Source organism: Phascolarctos cinereus, unplaced genomic scaffold, assembly GCF_003287225.1.
Source record: "Phascolarctos cinereus isolate Bilbo 61053 unplaced genomic scaffold, phaCin_HiC Scaffold_5;HRSCAF=322, whole genome shotgun sequence".
Taxonomy (NCBI): Eukaryota; Metazoa; Chordata; class Mammalia; order Diprotodontia; family Phascolarctidae; genus Phascolarctos; species Phascolarctos cinereus.
The window spans coordinates 436,742,681-436,769,180 of record NW_027555958.1 but is presented as its reverse complement, the minus strand read 5'-3'; positions in this window follow the sequence as shown (position 1 = coordinate 436,769,180).

Here is a 26,500-nt window from a genome sequence, read left to right as displayed (position 1 = left end):
GGTAGGTGGGTAAATATATAAAGACAATTAGCTTCTGTGTGGCATTGACAGATATCTAATCTAGGATCTGTCCCACTCTTCTGCAAGGAAGATTGCAATTTCTGCCTTTGATCATGCTTGGAAACTTTCTTCTTCCATCATCTATCTCCAAGAAGAATATTGGGCTAGAATTATATCTATCCACCACACCTCAAATATTGATAGTCTAAGGGCACGAGATTATGTACAAAGGTACATACATTTCGAGTGGAGGAACCAGATCAGCACTGCTTTCTCTAATTATTCTTAAGAAAAAGGGGAATAGCTTATTATCTCCAGCTTAGATGATTACACAAAAGATTCACAAATAATGAGAAAGCCCATTTATCCAAGCACAAGAGTAGATACATGTTAGAAAAGTTACACAGAATAAAATAGACCAAAGAAAACACAATAATAAAGAAGCACTTTGGAGGGGGGCAAGATAAAACACACCAGCCTAGCCAAAGAGAGAGGGAATGATCTCTCCAAGGAGAGTTCTTTCTCAGCAATCTCTGGATTGGATTATAAGCACTGGAAGTTAAGGGATATGTATGTTGGGAACCAGATCCCCCACATGTTTGCAGCTCCATCTTCTGCCAAGAGCCATTCAAAAGTTCGGACTTGCCTTTTTCAAAGGCCTTCTCTAAAGCGTCTTCCAACAATCACCTCTCACACACGTATGCTACATCATGCTCATCATTCTCTTAACCAATGAGGAGTCATGTCTGCTGTGCATGCAATGGCACAGCTGTCCTGGGGGGTGAGGTGAGGGTGGGGGTGGGGAAATCCCAGCCTTAGGAAGAAGATGGAGTTACAAGTACATATTGAATAAATGCAATATAGTTGAAGGAGGGAGAGTACTAGAGTAGAGAGAATCCATAAAGGCTTCATGTAAATGGTGGGACCTGAGCTGAGTCTCGACACAAACCATAGCCTTAAAGAAGAAGTGAAGTGTCTTCATCCTAGGCATGGGCAGTGGCCAGTTCAAAAACTCCAAGATGGGCCATATGGTGCCATGTATGAGGAACAGCAAGAAGTCTAGTTTTGCTACACTTTAAAGTATAGGAAAGAAAATAATGTATAATGAGGCTGCAAATAGAGGTTTGGGTTAGTTGTAAAGGTCTCCAAAACTAAACAGAGAAGTTTATTTTTATACTAGAAACAATAAGTCAACTAGATGGTGCATCAGACAGAGTGCCGGGCTTGAAGTCAGGAAGACTCATGTTTGTGAGTCCAAATCTCTACTCAGACACTTAGCTGTGTGACCCTGAGCAAGTCAATCAATCCTGTTTGCCTCAGTTTCCTCATCTGTAAAATGAGCTGGAGAGGGAAGTGGCAAACCAGGATCTTTGCCAAGAAAACCCCAGATGGAGTCAGGAAGAGTCAGACATGGCTCAACAACAAATAGGGAGCCAGTGGAGAATATTGAGCTGGAGAGTGACATGGTCAGGCATATGGTTAAGGAAAAATGTCGGGGGCAGCTAGGTGGCGCAGTGGATAGAGCACCGGCCCTGAAGTCAGGAGGACCTGAGTTCAAATCTGGCCTCAGACCAAACACTTGACACTTACTAGCTGTGTGACCTTGGGCAAGTCACTTAACCTCAATTGCCCTGAGAGAGAGAGAGAGAGAGAGAGAGAGAGAGAGAGAGAGAGAGAAAAGAAAAATGTCAGAATGGAGAGAGACTAGAAGAAGAGAGACCAATCAGGAGGCCCATCACCATAATATGGACAAGAAGGGATTGGGCCTAAAAACCAGTAGCAGCTATGTGAATAGTGAGATGGAAAAAGATGCAAGAGGTGTGATGGAGGTAAAAACAGTAAGATGTGGCAACTGATTAGATATTAGGAATGAAGGATAGTAGGGAGTCAAGTATAATTCTGAAGTTGTGAATCTAGGAAACTGGAAGGATAGTGATACCCTTGATAGAAATGGCAATGTTTAGATGAGAATTGGATTTGGTTTGGGGGGAAAATATAATCAATGACAAGTTTTTATTATGTGCCAGGCACTCTGCTAAGCACTGGTGATACAAAGAAGGGCAAAAACATGGTCCCTGACCTCAAGAAGCTCACATTCTAATAGGAAAAACAACATGTAAATAAATAACTGTACGTCTAAGATAGAGACAGTGCAAATGGGGTAAGTGCAGAAGATAATCACATGTTGAGTCTGAGATGCTTATGGGGGAGAGAAGAGAGTTCACAACAGAATCTTGAGGGATTCAGTTAGGGGATGACGACTGAGCAAAATGTACTGAAAAGGAGGAAATGGAGTGGTCAGACAGTTAGGAGGAGTGCTGCAAAAGAATGATATCATGAAAACCCAGGGAGAAGAGGTATACAGAAGGATACCTCTTCTCTAAAAGCCGGGCCTACAGCACCTACTTTGAAGGGTTGTTGTGAGGCAGCAGTGAGACAATATTTGTGAAGCATTAACACAGTGCCTGGCACATAGCAAGTGCTATGGAGTAGCTTATTATTGGTGCTTAATAAATGCTTAATGATTGATTGTTTGGTTGCTTGTCCTCCAGCTAGCAGACAGGACAGTACCACTGTCCCAAACTTCTCACGGGACTAGCCTGCACTAAAAAACAGAGAAGAGTCCACAGTCTAACTGACTTTAAGAAAGTGTCCCATATGCTCTCAGATCCTTAAAGCAGCCTTGTAAATGAGCACTGCAACATTACCAGCTCATCAGAGTTCCTTATACTCATACTATCTGACTTTTCCCAAGTTGGAGGTCCCACAGGGGAAGCAAAGTTAATGAGATGTAACTCCACAACAATCCCCAAAGTTTGCCCAACACGGAGGGTCAGTTGTCCTGAGGGAGTTACTTTAAGTCTGGTTTCAACTTCAAGTCAACTTTGTCAACATTTCCTTTTGCAATGCCTGGGAAAGATAAATTCTAAGCAATTTTATGTTTGTAATGCTTCTGTATTGTGATGGAGCTGTGATCTAGCTGATGAAGTTATCACCCAGAGGTGTGCTAAAGCAGGCAGCCACTTGTGAAATGTTCAGTGTGAGCATTTACACCTCAGAAATCAACCAAAATTACAGGTCAAGGTTTAATTTGTTGTTTTGTTGATTGTTTTGACTTTAGAAAGTGATGGAGAAAATATTAATTATGCAGATTAAACTTTAAAGTGTGTTGTGCATATATTTTCCCCCTGGAGAGACAATGAAACATTTACCAGCAAACTCTTGAGTAGCCCCCTCAATGCTGCAGAGCCCAATGCATCCCTGCTTCCCCTCCTTGAGCAACTCCTGTCTATGTCCACCACCAGACGGGGGACCAGCCTCTAGATCACTTACCATTGCATGTAGCCAAGGGTTGATTATTTCTTTATGATGTAACTATCTCCATATTGTTTTCCCAGTAGTGTTTCTCTGATTTCATGTTTTTAAACTACAAGATCAGTTTTCTTCAGCCATAGATTTTTGCCTTTATTGAGTATTGGAAGTCACTGAAATTACCTCTTCAGTGTGATCTTGGACAAATTACTTTCTTCACTAGGGCTGAGTTTCTTCAACTATGAAGTGAAGGGTTTGGAATGGATGGCTTCTGAGATCCTCCCCCAGCCCTAAATCTGTGATCCTGTGGCTTCCTTCAAGACTCAGCTTGAATTCCACCTTCTACAGGAGGCCCTTCCTGATCCTGTTCCTACCCCCCTTTCCATCTTTTCACACTGGTACCTCTGAGATTACCTTCCTTTGTGTATCTTGTATGTACGTCATTGTTTGCCTGTTATCTCCCTCATTAGAATGTGAGCTCCTTGAGGGCAGGGCTGTACTTGCCATTATTTATATCCCTAGCACTTAGCATAGTGTCTCACATTTAGTGAACCCTGATTAACAATGACCCCATTCCTTTTACTTAGAAATTGTTAGGTGAAATCTTAGTCTCCTGAATTGTTGGAGCAGGTACCATCCTCCTTTACAGAATGGTGAGATTATATGGATATGTGATAAGATATTATTTTGTATCTACTTTGTATACATTTTATATTTAATTTTTTGTGTAACATTGATTTCCCTTAATGGAATGTAAACTCCTGGAGGTCAGGGTATGCTTCATTTTTTGAATGCACACAAAGTACACACTTAATGAATGTTTATTCACTGGATTGGTTTGGATTTGCAAAGAATTTTATGTGTTGTGCATTCCAAAGGTCAGCATTTGGGCATTTAGTGGTATTATCCAGGTCTCCAAGGGTGGCTAAGATTGCTCACAGAACAGAGCTGAAAAGGACATTAAAGTATCATTTAGCCAAAGCATCTCATTTTACATGTGGGGAAAGTAAGGCCAAGAGAAGAAAGTGACTTGAATGTAGTCACACAAGAGTCTTGGCATCTGCTGAATTCCAGCCCGGTGCATAATGTTGACTTTTTAGCAATCCCTTGAAAGAAGCTGTAGGTCAGAGTGCAATTTACAACAATGTCAGAGTAAAAATGGTAGCCAGACAATATTTTAATCCCTGTTCTGCCAGTGGCTAGATGTGTGACCTTGGATAAGTCCCTTCACCTCTGTGGGCTTGGTTTTCCTCATTTATAAAGTGAGGAGATTGGGCTCAATGATTTACCACTTAGAGATTCAAGGATTCTTTGTCATCTGGCCTCCATGCAGCCCAGAAGAGATTTGCTGCCAGCTACTGTTGACTTGAGGAACTTCCTTCCCTTGAATTTGGTCTGAATGCCTTCTGCTCCTTCAAATCCTCTTCCTTCAAAAGGCAATCATGAAGCCTGGATTCAGGCATGGATCCAAGGGCGGAAAGTCAGAGAATCTCTTCCTCATTCCAGAATTATAGCTGTGCCTTGCAGTAGGTAATATTTTCTCAAGTATATTTCCTTGGTTTCCTTGTGATTGCTTATCTTTTATTCTTGGGTCCCCTTCAGACTAAAACTGAGTGAGTTTATGGCCTCTTCTGAGCTCATTGTCTGTGCTCCTTCCTGGCCCACCTTACATCCTTGTTCTTCTCAGCAATGACTGTGTCATTGTAGTACTGAGGCACCCAGTGAATTCTTACCCACATTCTCATTCTTACATCACGCCTTGGGACAAAAAAAAAGCAGCAGTTCTTAGCAAGTCCAGACTGGTCTTTGAGGCTGGCCCAAGGAATCATGGGCTAATGGGATAGTGGGTGAAAGGCCTTGAGACCAGGCTCTACAGAAATCAGTGAAAGTAACTGGGGATACTTACCCTGGAAAAGGGAAGGCAAGGCAAAATGAAATAATGGAAGGACCGTGATGTGGAACAGGAATGATGCTTGTTAGTAATGATTCATCTTTTTATAGTACCTTCAGAGTGTCGGGAGCTGAAGACTTCATTCATCTGTGGCCAACCTGGTGATGAGGCTGGTTAGCCAGGCTGGTTCTCCCATCGCAACTGGACGAGGCTTTCACAGGCCAAGGCTTTTCGGCTCTGTAGGGGCAAGTAGCACCTGGGCTCGGTTGGTACAGCCTTTGAAATGTTTAGACTCCAGGATCACCCCCACATAGATGTTTCACATAGCATCACTTTAAGATCAGATGAGAATATGTAAAGGACTTTGCAAATCTTAAAGTGCTAGCTGCAATTATTATTATTAATATAGATTTATTCTGAACTTGAATAAGGATTTTTTTCTCCCTTTGCTCTTTGCTGTCTCCTTCCTAGGCTAATTCATTCTGTCCTGTCTTCCTTCTCTTTTGGCACGTAGAATTTTTGCCTATAATTAAAGGTCAAGTGACAATTTGCGGTTACAGTTTAGTCACTGCTAGAGTAACTGCCTTCATAGGATGGTGGGATTTCAAGTGGGAAGGAGCTTTAGAGATCATCTGTCCCAGGGGTTCTTAACCATTTTTTGTGTCACTGACCCCTCTGGCAGTCCACTGAAGCCAATGTCTTTAAAAGGCATAAGACAAAATATACAGGATTACCAGAGAAGCCAATTATATTGAAATACAATTATCAAAATATTTGTTTTAGAAATCCAGTTGGACATCTGATTAAGAAGCCCTGATAGGGTCCAAACCCCTCGTTTATTTATTTTTTTAAAAAGTTAGACCATTCATTAAGAACTTAATATTGAACATCCATGCAACTAATTAAACATACCTGGTAAAAATTTGTATTTAAGCTAATTTTCATAATACTATTTTTAACTGTATAAATACAACAGATTACAAAACAACTACTTTTATTTAAGTATAATTATTAAATATAACATATTGAAATACAATTATCAAAATATTAGTTTTACAAATCCAGTTGGACATCTGATTAAGAAGGCCTGATATGGCCCAAACTCCTCATTTACTTTTTTTTAAAAGCTAGACCATTCATTAAGAACTTAATATTGAACATCCATGCAACTAATTAAACATACTTAGTGACAATTTGCATTTAAGCTAATTCAGACCCCTTCTCATAATACTATTTTTAAATGTATAAATATAGCAGATTACAAAACAACTGCTTTTATTTAAATATAATTATTAAATATAATATATTTAAATACAGTTATCAAAATATTTAAAATACCTGGTTGGACATCTGGTTAAAAATTCCTGATGTGGCCTAAACCCTTCATTAAAAAAAAAAAAAAAGGTAAACCGTTCATTAAGATAATATTAGACACCAACACAACTAATTAAACTTACTTAATAACAATTTACATACAAACTTTGTTTAGTAACACTTGAATTCAATTCAGAGCATTGGATAATGTAATAACATTTTAATGCCTTCTTCTGTATCCATCAAGATTTTTTGTTTGTCCACTCATTCACATCCATTTTTCCTCCCCTGTGGTTGTAGTTAGTGTTCTTGATTCTTCCAATTCTGATTTAGTTCTGATCTAGGCCTTGGCTTACTTCATAAAGGTTATTCCAGATTTCTTTATATTCCTTATACTTATCAGTCGAGGGTCAAAGTATAGTGTGTTCAGCTGTGGCTGAGCAGACCAATGTAAGTTCAGGATACTCTACAGCAGGTTGGGCACAATTAGTGCATTTGGGGTAGGGATGTCTCTAAATTTGTGCATCTCACATTTCTTTTGAGCTACGGCAGCTCTGCTTTGCTCACAGAGCACAACACCTTTGAAGCGAGCACAGCATGCTGGGCAGCCTTGTGCCAGGTCTCCCACATCTCCCAATCGATTCCAAAGTTCTTCATTCACTTACTATGTGCCAAGTATCACATTAGGGGTTAGAGTTATTATACAAAAATAACTATCAGTCCCTGCCCTCACAAAGCTTACATTCTATCGAATAGACATAACATGTGCTCATTTAAGTAAACAATAGAGTTCGAGTAATTTCTGAAGGAAGGACACAGATCTAATATGAAGAGTGCTCTGTTAATAATACAACTGGGGTTCCAAGGGGTGTAAGAGAAGAGTAGGGAAGAGTGGGATGGGGACACCAGAAGAATGTGGCTGACACAGATAGATATGAGGGGGCACAGGTTAGAGCACAGATAAGTAAATACAAATATAGAAGGCAGAGGGTGTACTACATATTTCAGGTATGGGGTGGGGTGCTTACAACTGGGGAGATCAAGAAAGACCTCTTATTAAAAGATGAACCCCGGAAAAGATCTAGAATTTCTAAGAAGTAGAGGGGAAAGATGGGAGATAGTAAGAACCTTCTATTTTTAGGGGGAGGAGAAGAGCAATGTTCCTCACTGGGCTCAGCTCCTGACTCATCAGACGTTTTTCTTCACTATGATCCAGCTGTCATCTCACCCTGGAAGATCCTTCCACCCTTCAGCCTCATTCTATGACTGGCCAGTTCCTCCTGAATGTTCACTCCTTCATTGCTATCCACCCTGCTTTCCAGCAGATTCCTTCCCCATTCTATTCCCATTTCTGTTTCCTTTTACATTTTCTTCCCCTGTTAGGATGTAAGCTCCCTGCTTCTTTTGGTACTTCCAACATTTAGTACAGTGCTTGCCAGGCCACATAGTAAGGGCTTAACACTTGTTGACTTGACTTGAACATGTAGGCACGACTGGACTGGTAAATAGAAATTAGGTCTATTTAGGAGAGGAAGAGAAGGAAGAAAATGGTAAAGCCTTCCTTGGGGGTAAAGGGATGGGTTAGAAAGGAGATGACATAGTACTTCACTTGCAAAACAGATGCCATAATACCCGAGGGACTGCATTCATTGCCTCCCCTTCAATCCCCTGGAATCTGTTTCCTAGCAAAGGCTTTGGTCTTTGGGAAAAGATCTTCCTGAAAGAGAAAACCACAAGAATGCAATTATGTTTGTTGCCTAATGAGCCAATCAGGATCATGAGTCTGCATGGCATTATTTCTGTAAAATAGCACTTCTTCGAAACAGCTCATATCTGGAAACTGAAACACATCTGCCTGTCAGACTGGGAGCAGTCAGATGAGAATGCATTTGGCAACTGAAGAACATGTGAACAACCCAAGAGGAATAGTCTATAATCTATATTGGATTTGGTATGTCAGTTTTCTCATTGCCAGGCCTGACATTCATTCTTGTCTTCCAAGAAGATGATCCTTCTCCCTGGAGCTCAGTGGCATGGAAAACTGTACAGACACATGGACCGCATTAGCCAGTGTGGACTTACTAGCCTCTTTGGTGATGCTTGTTAAAGTCTTCATTGCTCTTTAGTTAGAAGTGATACTCATTCCATTTCTTGGTGTACCATTTGAAAAGGGAATGGATGCAAACCACTGCTTCGTCATCATTCTCTGTTTGGGGATAATTATAATAATAAGAGGCAGCATGGTGCACTGTATAGAGACACAGAGACACGGCCTCAGAACCAGTTCAAATCCTGCCTCTGAGATGCACACACACACACACACACTCACCAGCTGTGACTCAGGTCAACTCAGTTAACCTCTCCCTACTGTAGGCAATTCCCTAAGGCTATAAGTTGTGGAGAAGATACTGACCTGTGTTGGTAAAGGGAATCTCCTCATCCAGGAGTTCCCCACATCAATAAAATCACAGATCTAATCAACAATAATAAACACAACATTTTACATTCATGCTGACCTTGGGCAAATCACAATCTCTGTGGGCCTCAGTTTCTTCATCTGGTAAATGAGAAAATTGGACAAGATGCCCTCGGAGCTCTCTTCCAGCTCTAGAGCTGTGATCCTATGATGTCATTTGACCATCATAACAAGCCTGTGAGGGTAATACTATGGTCATTATCATCTCCATTTTCCAGATAAGGAAACAAGCGTGGAGAGGTTATGACTCGACCTGGATCTCACAGCTAGTAAGTGCCTGAGGTGGGGATTCCAGCTCAGATCTGTTTCCTCTGCTCTTGAGATAGTCTCTGTCCCAAGGACACAGTTCCTGGAGAGCTGTCTCCTTTCTCGCCTCCCCTCTCATCTCCTTTCCCATCTTGAGTGAAAATGCATCTCTGGATTCTTTCCCATTGTTTCCATCTGTGAGGCACATGGGGCTGATGTTTCCATTGGAATCACTGAAGGAGGCAATGGTTGTAAGAATTTATATTTTTCTGCGATTGCAATTTATAGTCTTAGAGACTAAGCATTAATGTATTTAAGTGTTTTCAGTATGGCTCCAGTGATCTCAGAAAATCAAAGGCTTCTCTGCCATCAAAGCAGCCTTCTTCTAGGGTCTGTGATCCTCTTTGTGGTAGAAGCAGCAGATACCCAGCATAGGGATAGGCTAGTTTTGCAACATCTACCAAGTAAAGTCTCTATCACCCATGCTTAAATAGTTTTTCTCTAAAAAAGCAATGAAAACATCCTCAAGATTTTAATTGGTATAGGTCACCAAGGACTGAACCATTGAAGTAGCTCCCCAGTCTTAGCTCCCCTAAGACATAAAAAGTCCAGTGTATGAGGAGTTGTTAGGGGTAGCCTGGAGTCCAGAAGACTCATCTTCCTGAGTTCAAATCCAGCCTTAGATAGTTACTAGCTCTTTGACTCTGGGCAAGTGACTGAACCCTGTTTGCCTTAGTTTCCTCATCTGTAAAATGAGTTGGAGAAGGAAATAGCAAACCACTCCAGTATCTCTGCCAAGAAAACCCCAAATGGGGTCACAAGGAGTCAGACACAACTGAAACAACCCAACATGTTCAAAGCATTGGAAATAAAACGACTCACCAAGATTCAAACCCAAGTCTTCCCGCTCTAAATCTTGAGAACTCCCATCTCTGCAGCACATGAAGGTTTACAGAGAGTTTCCCTCACAACTCTGAGAGGAAGGTAGCACAAGTGTGATTATTTGCACTTTACAAATGGAGAAACTGAGGCTTGTGGAGGCTTAATGACTAGTCCAAGGGGGAAGGAGAAGGGAAGAAGGCTGTATTGAGTGACTGCTGTGTGCCAGGTACTGTGCTTAGCATTTTAACAAATATTACCTCATTTGATCAAGGTCACACAGCTACTGAATGTCAGAGGCGGGCCTCAGATTTAGGTCTTCTCGCTCCAGGACCGATATATATTCTTTCCAGGATCTCACTCCAGAACAGGAGAAGGAGGCTGTCTTCTGCTCAAGCTCCTTGGGAGGAGGAGCTTTTGTCTGTTTATCCTAGCACAGTACCTGGCATGTGATGTCATTGTTGTTGTTCTTCAATCATTTCAGTCATGTCTGACCCTAAGTGACCCCTTCTGGGGTTTTCTGGAGCGGTTGGCCATTTCCTTCTCCAGCTCATTTTACAGATGAGGAAATGGAGGCAAACGGGGTTAAGTGATTTGCTCAGAGTCACATAGCTAGGAAGTATCTGAGGTGGGATTGGAACTCAGATCTTCCTGACTCCAGGCCTGGCACTCTATTCACTGAGTCCCTAGCTGCCTCACACAATAAGCACAATGATATAAATGGAAAAACAGAACAAAACAATAAAAAAAAAGTTTGTAAATATTAAACAAAATTAACCTCAATGAAGCAATAGGAGAGAGCACTTTTCCTCACTCCTTTGCAGTGTATAATATTACACTTAGCTGGGGGCAGCTTGGTGGCACAGTGGATAGAGCACCGGCCCTGGAAGGACCTGAGTTCAAATGTGGCCTCAGACACCTACTAGCTGTGTGACCTGGGCAAGTCACTTAACCCCAATTGCCTAAAAAAAAAAAGTTTCTGTCTCTGTGTGTCTTTCTCTCTTTCTTTGGGGACAGCTCGATGGTGTAGTGGGTAAAGCTCCAGCCTTGGAGTCAGGAGGATCTGAGTTCAAATGTGGCCTCAGACACTTGACACTTACTAGCTGTGTAACTCTGGGCAAGTCACTTAACCCCACTGCCTAGCCAAAAAAAAAATTTTTTTTAATTAAAAAAATATATTACACTTAGCTGCCTACCTGGGTGCTTAATAAGTGCTAGATTGACATATTGGAATGCAGGAAGATAGGATCATAGCATCAGAGAGCCAGAGATGGAAAGAACCTAACAGATCATTTCATCCAACTTCCCCATTTAAAAAACATTTTTCAATTATCAAACATCTATATTTTTCTCTCTCCCTTCACTTTCCTCTCCACACTGGAAAAGGAAAAAAGAAAACCCCTTGTAGCAAATAAAAATACTTTCTATATTGGTCATTTCATGTTCTGCATGTTAGTCCATTACCTCTCTGTCAGGAAGAGTAGCATCCTTAATTATCGATCTTCTGGAATCATGATTGACCAGAATTCCCAAGTCTTTCTAAATTATTCATTTCTACAGTGTTAATATTATAGTAGAAGCATTCTGCTGGTTGGGTCTACTTCACTAAGTGTCAGCCAAACCCCTTCATTTTTCAGATAAGGAAACTTAGGAACTTACTGTTGCTTCCTGAAATGAATAAAAAAAAATTAGAAGATTGGAGGGTAGGACCTCCTCACTAAGAATACTAATTTTCTGAAAGAATGTGAAGATAAGAGAGATTTAGTGATTTAGACAGGTTCAACCGAGAATGAACTTGTTGAAACTCTGAGGTTTCACTTCACATCCAGAAAATTGCCAAAGATGACAAAAGGCAAGAATATTCAATGTTGGAGGAGATATGGGAAGATGGGCACACTCATGCTTTGTTGGTGGAGTTGTGAATTAGTACAACCACTTTGGAAAGCAGTTTAAAATTATGCAAATAAGATGGCTAAAATGTTATGTCATTTGGCCCAGAGGTTCTACTGCTGGGCATATACACCAAGGAGGTCATTGACAAAAAGAAAGACTTCATATACAACAAAATATTCATAGCAGCATTTTTTGTAGTTACAAAGAACTAGAAATAAAGTAGGTGTCCATCAATTGGGGAGTGGCTAAACAAATGATGGCGCATGAATGTAATTAACATGCTGTAAAAAATGATGACTATGATGAATACAGAAAAGCATGGAAAGACTTACATAAACTGATACAAAGCGAAGTAAGCAGAACCAGGAAAATAATACACGCAAGAACCATTGTTGTTCAGTCATGTCCTACTCCTTGTGACCCCATGTGGGGTTTTCTTGGCAAAGATACCAGAATGGTTTTCCATTTTCTTCTCCTGTGGATTAAGGCAAAGGTTAAGTGACTTGCCCAGGATCACATGGCTAGGAAGTGTCTAAAGTCAGATTTGAACTCAGGTATTCTTGACTCCAGGCCCAGAGCTCTATCCTCTGAGCCGCCTAGCTGCCTCACGCAATAACCACAATAATATAAATGGAAAAACAAAACAAAACGATAAAAAATTAATGTTTTGAAAGTATTAAAAAAAAAACCCCTAGCCTCGATTAAACAAAAAGAGAGGGCACTTCCCCTCACTCCTCTGCAGGTGTGGAATATTGCATCTAATGTAAGATGTTTTCTTCTCTTTTTTTCACTTTTTTTTTTTAAAAAAAGGTCTTTTTATAAGGGATGGCTCTGAGGGAGAAAAAAGAGGGAGGGATATGTGAGGAAACTCTAAGCAATTTAAAGATGAAATACATCAGTAAAAATCTACTAACAAAAACAAATACTTATTGATTAATTGATTGGTCTCTGGAAAAGTGACTAGGGTAAGCCCATTAATAGTCAGGCTACATCCCTAAGCAGAATGCAAGTTCGCCTGGTTTCTCCATCTAGTTTGGTCCTTATATCTGTGGAGAAACTCAGAGGGCGTCTGGTGCAGAGCAGGGCTCTTGATCACTTAGCCTGACAAGATGGGGAGCAGCAGGAGAGGGTGGGGAAGTAATTCATGAAGCCATTGGCAATTCTAAATCCTGGACTGTGGAGCCAGCATTTACACAGATCATCCCCTTCCCAAGTCTGCTGCGCGCCCCCCCACCACCACCCGGAAGCCTTTACCACTCTACCCCCGCCCAAGAAGCCTGTGCCCCTCTGGCAGAATTGCTGAAGCTGGTAGGGGAAGGGGAGTGAGGCTGGTCATTGTGGTTGGGCCCTGTGCAGCTTTTGCTGGGTCAGTGGAATTTTTGAGACCTAATTTTTTTTTTCTAATCTCTCTTGAGGCCTGGATAAAATGGTCTCTTTTAGACATTTTCGACAGTGGATCTCCACCCCTATTAAGTATGCACCCCCCCCCAATGTTCTAGGAGCCCTTCAGTACAGTGTTTCCTTCATCACCAGCCAGTATCATCCCTCAGGTCTGCGGGCAGCAGCCCTAAGACCTGGAAGAAAACTTTGGCCATGACCAGACACCCTTGCCAGAGCCAGCCACCCTGTTCATCAGACCACCCTCCAAGAGCTTTCTGAACCCTCCCAGGTGGTTAATCATCTCCCTCTCAGCAGAAGAGCTATTTAATAATTTACCAGCTTAGATAAAGAGAAAACCAGCTCTCCAGGGTGTCCCTGATTGGCAGGGAGATTGAGATGGTATGGACATAGTCAAGGTTAGAAGTTCAAAAGGGTTTTGAAAAATGTTTTTATATACAGTCCATAGCCTGCCTTCTGCAGGGCAAATCTGATATGAGTAATTAAATCCAAATATTTAGTCACTAAATGCTAAACTGCCTCGATAACACTCCAGTGTTAATCTTCTGGCCAATTAGATAGGATTGTGTTTGGCTTTTTTTTTCCAAACAAAGACAAGATATGAAAGAAAGAAGGAAAGAAAGAAGGAAAGAAAGAAAGAGAGAAAGAAAGAGAGAAAGAAAGAAAGAAAGAAAGAAAGAAAGAAAGAAAGAAAGAAAGAAAGAAAGAAAGAAAGAAAGAAAGAAAGAAAGAAAGAAGAAAGAAAGAAAAAGGTCTAAGGGGTATGGAGAGGGTAGTGTCCATTTTTACTCCTTGCTGAATTCCTCTCTTGGAATGTAAAATCAATATTTTGCCCAGAGAACTATAACTTCACTCATTTATTATCAAGACTTTTAGGGGTATGTATTTTAAATATCCTTATATGGATGGATAGATAGATAGATAGATAGATAGATAGATAGATAGATAGATATAGATATAGATATAGATAGATATATATCTATATCTATATATATATGTGCATATTCCCTTAAGAGAGCCATAAGCTCCCTGAGGGCAAAGAATGTTCATTTTTTGCCTTTGTATCCCAACTGCCAAGCACATGGCTGGTACATGATAGGTACTTCGTAAATGCTTTCTGATTGATTGGATCCAACACTTTCATTTCATGGAGGAGGAAGCTAAGGCTGAGGAAGGTGACTTGTTCTTCCCCCAGGCCACCCACCCAGGTAGTGAAAATCAGAAATGGAATTTAAACCATATCTTCTGACTCAAGTGCCAGTGTGCTTTCCCATGCAGGTAGCCTCAGACTAATCACAGAGGGATAAGAAAAAATTCTTCCAAGATAGTATAAAATTAGACATGAAACAGAATAAAGATAAATGCAAACTATTGCATTTTGGTTCAAAAAATCAACTAACCAGGTATTGAGTGGTCTGGATACAGACGGACAGCAGTCCTCAGGTAAAAGTCTTAGGGACTTTAAATGGCTGAAAAATTGATATGAATCAACAGTGTAATGTGGCAGCTGAAAAGGCTGACTCAATCATCACTAATAGAAGTATAGCATGCAACACAAGGACTACGATAATTTCACTTCTCTGGCCAAGACTGTCAGGAATATTATGTTCCATTCTTGGTATGGGATTTTAAAAGGCATATTGACAAAAGGGGAGGGAGGTTACTCTGATGGTGAAAATATCAATTAAGAAGTGGTTGAAGGAGAAATAAAAAAGGTGGTTAGCCTGGAAAAGGGAAGGCTAAAGAGGACACTATTTTCACCAAGACTAGTGAATTTGTTGGTATAAAGAACTCAGGTGAGGAAATGCATTCTACCATTGAAGATCGATAACTCCCAACTGGAATAGAGATGATGTGAAGGAAAACAATATGAAATCAGAGTGGAAAGATAAGTGGGAGCCAGATTAGGAAGGGCTAGACAGATTTTTTTTTAATTTCGTGAGGAAGGAATGAAATGGTCAGTTATGTTTTCAGTTAGTTTGTTTCCTGGAAAATCACTGGCAGCAGATTGGAGAACAGAGAGACTAGAGGTAGGGAGACCAATCAGGAAACTTTTGCAGTGGTCCAAGAAAGAGGCGATGAGGGCCTGAATCAGAGTAAAGGTTGTATGAGTGGAGAAAGGAGAGGATTACTAGATATTTTGTGGAGGTAGGATCCAGAAGACCACAGATTAGAGAGAATGAACGAGCAAAGTCAAGGAGGTGGCCTGAAAGATATCTGGAGGTTCCATCTTGTCCAGTCCCAAAACCTGATTCTTATTCTAACAGGATACGATTCATTTGGCCTATTTTGTCATTCCAGTACTAACTGGATAATAATAATAATAATAATAATAGTAAATTGAATGTAATTGTTTTGATTGTTAGAAAATTTAATTCTGTCAGGCTACTGTCCTAAAGAGGATGAAAAAAACTCTAGCTATGACCTCTCAGAGTCCCTGTTCTTATGGGGAACATTGAGTAACACATCAGGTATAGCTTATTTAAGCTCATCATGTTTGCTATCACTGACCTTAAAGATCATTGCTCTGAGATTGGTATTCCATGATTCAGAATCCTATATCATCGCCAACAGAATATTTGTGTCCAGGAGATGGGCCTTTATGAAAGGTATCATTGAAGCACTGAGCAGTTTTCCAGAATGCTAGCTAACCAACCCAATATCCTCTCTTGGGTACTGAAAGAGAAATGGTATGAACCATTGAAACTGAATGTTGTGAGACTATAAAGGCCAAGCTTAACCTCAGAGAAGAGATAGGAGAAGGCACCTCCCTGTTCCTTTACAGAGGTGCAGAGAATCAGATGTTTTTTATACATTGACTTGGCTAACTTTTTTCTATCTTTTTTCTTTATTAAAGGGATGGCTCTTTAGGAAGGGGAAGGTTGAGGCATATAGGAGTAATATAGGCAATGTAAAAACAAATGATATCAGTAAAAAGAAAAGGGAAGGATATGAACCTTGGGACAGGTGACTGCTCCCTTATAGAATCATAATAGAGGGAAGAAAAGCTAAGCATAGTTTGATGCACACTCTGGATTTTAGGAGTACTCGTTTTAAAGGGTTCAGAGAAAAGATAGGCAGGATCCAAAGACTTGGTATTGGATAAGGAGAGTCAGTCTATGAAGGGTTGTGAATGAAATTCTTTTGACGTATGTAGCAGTGTTTCTGATGAAGATGGAAAGGGTGAGCTGTTTGAGGAACCCATTGTGGAAGCTCAGGGAATGAATCACCAGGTTTGTTTGTTTTTCAAAAGATATGTAAAGAACATGGAAACAAGAACAAGTAAGCATAAATACTACTGGCTAAACCCAGAATGAGTGGAGGCTGGTGCTGAACATGCTGACAATGAAAGGGGTGTTTTAAGTTATGTAGGGGAGCAAGATTGGAGTGGATGGGCTGATGAGAAGGCTGAACTACTCAATTCTTGGTTCGAAGGACACATGAGGAAGCTAAGTGATGCAGTGAATAGAACACTAGATTTGGAGGTGGAGAAGAAGTAGCTGTCTAAAACAAAGGTTAAGGGACTTGCCCAGGGGCACACAGCTACTAAAAGTCTGATGCCAGATTTTAATTCAGGTCTTCCTGACTCCAAATCCAGCTCTCTATCCACTGTGTTACCTACCTACCTGCCTCTGAAGGCAGGAATATCTAAGTTCAACTCTTGCCTCAAACATTAGCTATTTGACCCTGAACAAGTCACTTAACTGTTGTCTACCTCAGTTTCTTCATCTGTAAAATAGAGATATCGGAGTGGTAACTTGAGTCAGATGAAACAGAAACTCCTCCAATAGCCCTGATACAGTACTGACTTTCCAGCCTAAATCTCTAAATCTCAGCTCTTGGAATGCAAAAGAAAAACTAGTATAAACCGTCTGATCTTTTGTTTATGGGTGTCTGGCTCCCAATTTGGACTTTGCTCCTCTGCCAAGGAGGGGATTATCCTCTCTTCTTCCTATTTATTAACCTATACATGATGGTGCTGGAGGGCGGGGGCAGTTAAGCAGGAGAATGAAGAGTAAATAGGACAGTTTTGCCTTCAGTTTTTCTTTCTCTTCAGTTTTCTGTTCACTGTTTTGTGGTTTTGTGAGGCAATGCTGTTTCCACTCTTGACTACTTCTGTTAGTAAGTCAACAAACATCTATTAAGTGTCTACTATATGCCAGACACTGTTCTTCTCAAGCTGATGTTATGCTTAGCTGCCAGGTTTTCGTATCAGCTGGCTGAGGCAGTTTGGGGGCTTTCTCAGCCTTCCTGTTATGGTGACTGTATTCTATCAGTTTCATTTCTTCAAGGAAAGGTCAAGAACTTTACTTTTATCCATTTCTCATTTTTCAGAGTTAATACATTCTTCAGACAGAATGGTCAGAAGCTGTTACAGTCAAAGTTTCTTCTCTTCTTTAGCTAGTCTTTTAATTTGGAATTTAACTTTGACCTTTGCTTGAATCAGCACAAAGACAGATGATTCTAAAATGACTGCTACATGTTACAAAGCACTTTCTGACTGCCAAGATATAATTAGTTTCCTTTTTTTTTTAAAGCATCTAGAATCTTTTAACTCTAGTTAGTTCTACCCATTGTTGCTAATTCTTCCCTCTGGAGCTAAATGGAATTTGATGCCTCCTCCATCTGAAAGCCCTAGAAATACTTGAAAACAGCTATTATTTTTCCTCTATTTCCTCCTCCACTGCCCCACCCACTTCTTGTGTCCAGTCTAAACATCCCCAATTCTTTCAACAGATTTCTTATGTTTGCATCTTCTTTTCTCAACTAGGTAGGTAAATTCTATGAGGACATAAACTGGGTCTTATACTTTTTTTTAACTTTTTAAAATCGATTTTGAGTTTAAATATGTTGACAAAAAAACCAACAACAAACATTTCCACGTATCTTATACTTTTTGTTGGTAATAAAGAAAGATACTGTGGGAATCAGGTGGGGGAAGGGAGTAGGTGGGATCAATTGTGCTAGGGGCGTGTACTAACCAAGCTGAAACTACATATGGTCGAGCACGGTTAAACCAAGAAGCAATGTTGTTAGCACCAGTAACGCTGAAAACTGGCCCATCATCATTTTGAAGACATAGGGATTACAAGGATGAGTATTAACTAAATATATATGTATAGATATAGAATACAAGTCTCTAAGGCATGTCTTGCAACTGGATTTATTACAAGAGAAATGAACAGGTAACAACTTCATTGCATGAAGGGACGGTGGCTGCATTAGTGTTAGGTCCCCGGGTGTTTTCCCTCCTGTGTGTTAACTGATCTTATATCCAGGAGAGCATTTGCTATGTGTGTTTCATTAAGGGTGTCGGCTGTGTCTGTGAAAACATTTCTGACCTGCTCCCCATATTCTAAGCCTCGTTAGCAGCATTAGAGAGTGAGTCTGCGATGAGGCTGTACCTCAGGTTGTGGACACCAGAAAAATTCTTTCTAATACCGTTTCCTACCTTCAAGATGTACTTCCAAGGAGTTAGAAACATCAGGTATGCACTAACTGTTCTGTATTGCCCCCCTCTCCACAAATGCCTAGCACACAACTGGGTACATATAATCTCAGTTTGAAGGGAAAGGGAATATACAATAATGGAATGACTAGTGACTTTGGAGTCCTAGGAGATGGGTTCAAATTCTGCCTCTTGTATTGTCGGTGCAATCTTGGTAAAACTCACTTGACATTTATAAGTCCCAGGTTCCTCATCTGTAAAATGAGAGAGCTGAACAAAGGTCCCTGCAGGTTCTTAATCTACATTCCTATGAATCTATGATTTCAGTGGTCGACTAATCCACCCCAACCTTCAGAGGAATCCCCTCTGCAACATCCATGACAAGTGCCCATTTGGAATGTCTGTGTGGTCCTGGGGCCATCTTGGAGAGCCTGGTATCAGGACAGGGTTTCTCTCACCCCTTTCCCAATCACTCCACCACCAGGAAATTGGCCTGCCATCTCTTTCCAGGTACGTGATGCGTCTGGAATGTACTCCCACCTTACCTCCGAATCTTGGAATTCTTAGGTTCCTTCCAGACATTGCTCAGGTGCCATTACCTACACAAGGCCTTTCCTGTTACCCCCTCACTCTTACTATTCCCTCCTTTTGGAAAGACTTTGCATTACTGGGAGTTTCTTAGGTCCTTTCCTCCTCTAAATGTGTTATCTCAGGATCCTAATGAGAGAAAGAATTATTAATAACCAATGATTTGGGGAGATCCAGAGTTCCCCCCCTTTTTTCCCTGAAGTCCTGATTTTTAAAAGTTCAGTCTCTTGAAGAACATTGCTGATCATGAGATTAGACTCCCAGGTAGAGTAGCCATTGTGTTCTGCCCAGGGTTGAGTGGGGCATAGATTCTTTGAATAGATCGCCCAAGGCTGGGGGTGATCTGGGTGTAGAGATAAGTCTCTCTGTCCAAGGGTGACATGATGTCACTTTCAGCCCCTTATTGTAATATTCTTTCTCTCATTAATTGTTAACCAATCAGGATTGATTCCTACCCTGGGGAACACCTACTCTTCAAACTGTGAGCCAGCTGCCATGAGCCAAATGACCATCTTTTTATTGATAAAGGTGCTCGTCTTATTAGTAAAATGATTAAATTACCCAAAAACTGTGTCTCTCAGAATTTTTTAATTGTCACACTTTTCATTTATCTTTGCTTATATTGTATACTTCTAATAGAATGTAAGGTAGGGTTAGGATATGTTTGGGTATGTTGAGGATAGGGAATGTTTTATTTTTGTCTCTGTGTGCCCAGCATCTAGCATAGTATCTGGTATGTATTTGGGGTCTGCACTTAAGATGTGTGTGTTTATATATGTGTGTATGTGTGTGTATGTGTGTGGTATGTGTATGTGTGTGTGTGTGTATATGATGTGTATGTGTGTGGTGTGTATGTGTGTGGTGTGTATGTGTGTGGGGTCTGTGTGTGTGTGGTGTGTCTGTGCATGTGTGTGTGGTGTGTGTGTGGTGTGTGGTATATGTGTGTGTGCCTATGTGTAAGGAGCTCCCCATCAGTGCAGATCTACAGCTGCTCTTGAATATCACAACAAAGATGATCACTGACTTTTACACAGCGCTCACTATCTGACCCTGCTATTATTCTCCCCATTTTATAGAAATAACAACAGTTAACATTCACAGAGCGCTTACCATGTGCCGGACACTGTGCTACGGGCTTCATAATTATTATACCATTTGACACTCATAACAGAGGTAGGTGCTGTCACTATCTCCATTTTACAGATGAGGAAGCTGAGGCAAACAGAGGTTAAGTGACTTGCCCAGAGTCACACAGCTTGTAAGCTGCTAAAGCCAAATTTGAACTCAGGTCTTCCAGACTCCAGGCCCCACCTTCCCCGCTTTCATATATTGTACCACTTAGATGCCCTCTACTCTTAGAGAGTCGTCTGAGGCACCAAGAGGTTAATAGACTTGCATGTGTTTGTCAGAGGTGAGACTTGAACCCAGGTCTTCCTGCCTCTGGAGAAACAGGGTGGTCTCTTTGGTCTAATCCACACTTCTTCCCTTATGCTTGTTAAATGGAATTGACTTAAAGCCTGAATTTGATCTGTAGCATCCAATGTGGCTGGGTGGAAGCGGACGGAGCAGGGTATGACCCAGAGGGCCATGGTACATTTTTGGCTCTCCCTTGGGTCACTGTTACAAAAACAATAAATAAATCGATCTTATCTCAGAGCCACCTTTCTCATAGTAGGCCTCTCCAAGTCGGCTCTGGGACCCCTCAAACAGCCTGTTAATGACCCCCCTTCTCAAACCCTTCCCATCTTGGTAAAATCACTCTCTGCTGGTATAACCTTCAAGGACCCAGAAGCAAATAGGAGGTTTGTCACTGCTGAGTCATTTCAGCTCTGTCTGATTCCTTGTGATCCCATCTGGGGTTTTCTTGGCAAAGATAGTGGAGCGATTGGCCATTTCCTTCTCCAGCTCATTTTACAGGTGAAGAAACTGAGGCAAACAGAGTTAAATAACTTACCCAGGGTCACACAGGTAGGAAGTGTCTGAGGCTAGATTTGAACTCAGGAAGATGAATCTTCCTGACTTCAGGCCCTGCACTCTATTCACTGGGCCACCTAGCTACCCAAGTACTAGGTTACTCATACCACAAAGAATTAGAAAAAGAGTTTAGCAGAGGAGTATAGAGAGTGCGTGTAGAATCTACAGGGAGATAACATTGTGTATATCGTTGAGTAAATGAAAATGGCTTGTTGTCTCTTCAACAAACGTTTATTAAACACCTACTGTGTACCATGAGTACATATGTAGAGCACTATGAGTAAGTAATTAAAAGCACACGTAGACACACTAAGAATCGTAGATTTGGACCCCAGAGGTCATCTGATCCAACCCCCTCATTTCGTGGATGCCTTTAAGACTCCATTTTATGGACTCTTTTAAGGACCAGAGAAAGTGAAGTGACTTGCCCAAGGTCACCCAGCTGGGAGAGGAAGATTTAAACCTAGATCTCTGACATCAGATCTCACACTTATTCCATGCTATTTGAGCAAAATTTCTTGCTACAAGAAGAAAATAAATGCTCTCTTATTTAAACATTATTTCCCTGCTGGAGGATGTTCTCTTACGTAGCCTTTCTAGATAAAAAATTATCTTCTCCTTTGTTAACTTGTTTGTATAACCCATTAAGGTTCACAACTACTTTCCCCACAGTGACCCTGTGAGGTTGGTAACATAAATATTATTGTTCCTATTTTACATCAAAGGGGACTGAGAAGTTAAGTGACCCACCCAGAGCCCTGTAGGTATTAAGTGTCAGAATCAGAAGTCAAACTCAGGTTTTCCAGTCAGTGGGGTTCAATGTGGCATCAGAGCTTATGTTCAAATGGGGAAGACAATATATATACAAGATACATACGCAGTATGTGATCTTATATCGAAAGTGACTTTTCAGCACAGTCTCAAAGGAAGACAGTTCCATGGTGCTCTTTCTATTTACCTGCAAAATTAGGGCTTAAAATTCTAAAAGGAAAAAAAAAGTCTTTTGGGGAGGTGAAGAGTGGATATTAAGAATAACAAATGGCTAGGTGTGGAATTCTAATTCATGGATAGTGAGCAAAGGTGTCAGGTGGGAGCATCTATCTATCCCCATAAACCTCTGTCTCTTGGGCATGCTGCTTCAGCTGATAGCAGCTCAGTGATAGCAGCTACTCTTTATGGGGAAAAAAGCTCTGTTGACTGTGTCAGAGCTCTGATTGATTTCCCCTTCTCCCCCCAATCTTGAGACCTGCCAGATGCTTTGAGGATATCCTGTAAGGAAGTCAAATTTTATTTTTATTAACTGTTCAAGGTCTAGTTGACAATGTGGTAGCACCAGTTTTTTTTTCCCATTTCAAGTTTGTTGTGCCAGGAATGATCCCCCACCACCACCACCCCATCCCCCAGTCCCTCCCTGGAGTCTGGCTTTCCTACTGATGTGCAGGGGGATTTCCGAAGGTAATTCCCATGAAACTTAATGGGAGGTGCATGCCTGGACCTCGACAGAAGAGTACACCTCTTGTCGGCCCAATGAAAAGTAGCTTGTCATCCTGCAGTCCATAGAGACCAAAGCGGAAACAGTTTTTCCTATTATGGTGCAGATCAAACTTTGTGGGTTTTGAAGCCAAAAACCTTAAAGTCCTCCTCTAATTTCAAGCATCTGATGACACTGCTTGATACATCCAATGACGATTCTGGAAGTCACACTAATGGGCATTTTACAGTAAAGCCAGGGCATGGTGAAAGAGTTAGATGCAAGATGTCTACAAGACACCATGGGTAAGCACTGGGGATCAGGAATGAAGAGGAAGCCCATTGCACAAGCCTCCTACAAGAAGCCCTTTCTGACCTGTCCTGGTTGTTAGTCATCTTTTTCCTCGTGAAATTAATCTAGAATTCCTTTGTAACTACACTTTCCTGATTCCTCTTCAGTTAATAGTTCACTCTCCTTTAAATTACTTATTTCTTTAGAGTAGGAAACTCCAGGTATGGAAACAACTTTCATCAGTGGAGATTGTCAACACATCAATCTTAGAGAATTGTCTGGGGGTACTTAAAGATTAAATTGATTACCAGAGCTCAGAACTGTCAGTAATAAGAGGGGAAATACTTTGAACCCAGTTTCCTGGGTCATTCCCCCTTCATACTATTCGATGCTGCCTGTCCTTAGAACCATGAGATCCTAGATCTATAGTTTGGAAAGTAGCTCAGAGGCCACCTACTCCAGCCTCCTCTCCCCCAATCATTTTACAGATGAGGAAACTGAGACCTGTGGGGGTTAAAAGACTTGCTCATAGTCATACCTTCACAGACAAAGGTAGAATTTGAACCCAGGTCTTATCCCAGAGCTGGTAGCCTTTCCACTGTACCATGATTCCTTCTTATACTTTGGATTTACTTATCTAAACCTGCTATGTTCTACCCCTCCTCCCTCTGGAATATAAACTCCTTGAGGGCAGAAATTATTTCATTTTTGGCTTTGTATCGCCTATGTTTTTGTGTAAAATCCTTACACTTATTATGCTAGGAGCCTAATAAATGTTTGAATTGGATGAGACAAGGGACTTACTTTCAAGGACCTGGCCCTCCAATGGGATAACTGAACAGAGCAAATGTTGAGCAAGGGATGGATGACACCCAGAAGTGTTTTTCTTCTCGTGGGAGCGGTTATCAGTGTGTCGAAACATTTTGACATTAATCTTAATTGATGAGCTCTATCTATCTATAGCAAGTGCCCAAGCCTCCCCTGCATTTCAAGGAGATCTCACCAAAGGTGAGGGCCCCTTTCCAACGAAGACCTGTTGTTTTCAAAATTATCAAATAGCTAAAGGGAGATTTCTGATATTTTTTATTCTGCTAACAGGAATCTAAAATTACATACCTAATGAGGGCCTGTAATTAAGTGTTTACCTCCCTCTGAACAGATTTTGAACAGTTAACTTAGTTTTGGTTCGTTTTGTTTTTCTGATTCAAGGGAAAAGAAGGAAGGAAATAAGTATTTATTAAGTGCCTACTATGTGCCTGGCATTGTGACCTTTGGCAAGTCACTTAACCCTGTTTGCCTCAGTTTCTTCATCTGGAGAAGGAAATGGCAAATCACTCTAGTTTCTTTGCCAAGAAAACCCCAAAAGGGGTCACAAAGAGTTGGACGTGACTGAAGAATGACTAAACGCTAACAAAACATTTATGTAGCTCTTTAACGTTTGCACATTTTAAAAAGGTTGATCTTCACAACAGTCACATAAGGGAAGTGCTATTATTACACGCAGTTTACTGATGAGTTTAAGTGCCTTGCCCAAAGGACACAGAGTTTGTTTAAGTGTCTGAGGAAAGATCTGAACTCAGGTCTTCCCAAGCCCAGATCCAGTCGTCTATCCACTACACCCCTGACCACAGTCAAATGAAGACGCGAGGAGGCAGGATGGAAAGGGTGTTGGCACTGAAGAGAGAGGACCTAGGCTTGAAGCCTGGCTTCGTCTTTTGTTACCTATGGTACCTTGGGGAAAATATTTAATCTTCCTTTAGAGTTCAGAGCTTCTTCAGCTATAAAATGAGGGCATTGGATAATCTCAGATCTGCCTACCAGTTTTCAATTTGTGACACTGTGAAATCAAAAGGTTTGTTTCCACACACAAGCTGGTATCGGTGGCAGCTGTGGGGGAGGGTCACCCAGCCCCCAGCCCAGGAAATAGTCACAGAATTGCTGGTTCTATTCAGAGGAGGACTGGATGAATTGAACATCTTTGATGAACTTTCATTAAATTATCTGGCCACCAGTTTGAAGGCCTCTAGAAAATGGGATACTGAGTTAGAAATGGAATTGGTAAATACGATCCATGTCATCCCAAGACAGCTAGGCATAGAAAGAGGAGGGGAGGAGTGTTTATAGCAGCAAGTTGATTGAAAAGTAATTATTTTTCGCTCTTTTTTTTTTCTCAGTTCAAATTCTCCCTATGACAGTGAGTTTCTATGGCCTGGCTTACTAAGTTGTTCCGTAGTAAGAGAGGTGTCCAGGGATTACACTATTTTTAGAAAGAACCAGGATTTTTGAAGTGAGCATCTCTTCCTGGATTTTTTTTTCTTCACACATCTGTTCTCCATCAAGCTCTCTGCTTTGCTTTGACTGAATCCTCAAGCCATTCCACAGATATGGCTTCATACATTTCTAGCATTCTGCTTAATGGCACGCTATAACTGGGGGTGGGTGGGTGGGGTGAGTGTTTATCCTGAGTTTAAGAACATTATCAAAAAAAAAGGCCTATTTCTGAGAATGAAAGTTGGAAAAGAATGTACCTCAAACAATTTTTTTTTAATTTTAAAATTCAGTTTTCTTGAAAGGAATATTATAATTTTTTTCTTGACCAAGTGGTAGGTCCAGTGGTGTCAGCTAATTTAGCATCAGAGAAGCTAGGTTCTAATCTCTACTCTAGTACTTGTACTCTATGTGACTTTGGCCAAATCCCTTACCTTTCCTATGCCTCAGTTTCCTCATCTGTAAAGTGAAGGGACTAGAACTGATGACCATCAAAGTCCCTTCCAGCCTTTAAATCTATGATCCTACAATGCATAACCCTGGTTAAATTACATAGAAGCCCAGATTGCCAACTACCCAGATAATCTTATTAATTCCCTAATAATTATTTTCTACTCACAAGATATAGATAGATAGATTAGATTAGATAGGTGGATGGATAGATAGATGGATGGTTAAATGGATAGATGGATGGAGAGAGTAATGGATAGGTGAATGGATGGGTAGAAGGATGGAGAGAGCAATGGAGAGACAGAGAGTGACAGAGACAGAGAGACAGAGAATTGTAATACTGGCTAAATCTCAAAAGCTGGGTTGTTTGTTGGTGTTAACGAGATCAAAGTCCTCAGTATAGTTAGTTTTATTCTTTTCCCGTGACCACAAACTAGACACTTAATTCTGATCAGGTGACTTGAAAATGAGTATAAATTCGTCGCTACTACTGGAGAAATCACTCAAAGATAAAGTTTTGTATATACCTGAGAACATATTCATTCTTTTCAAAAGTCACTTGAGTCCACCTTGAGGACCTCAGTTCTTTATTTGTCAAAT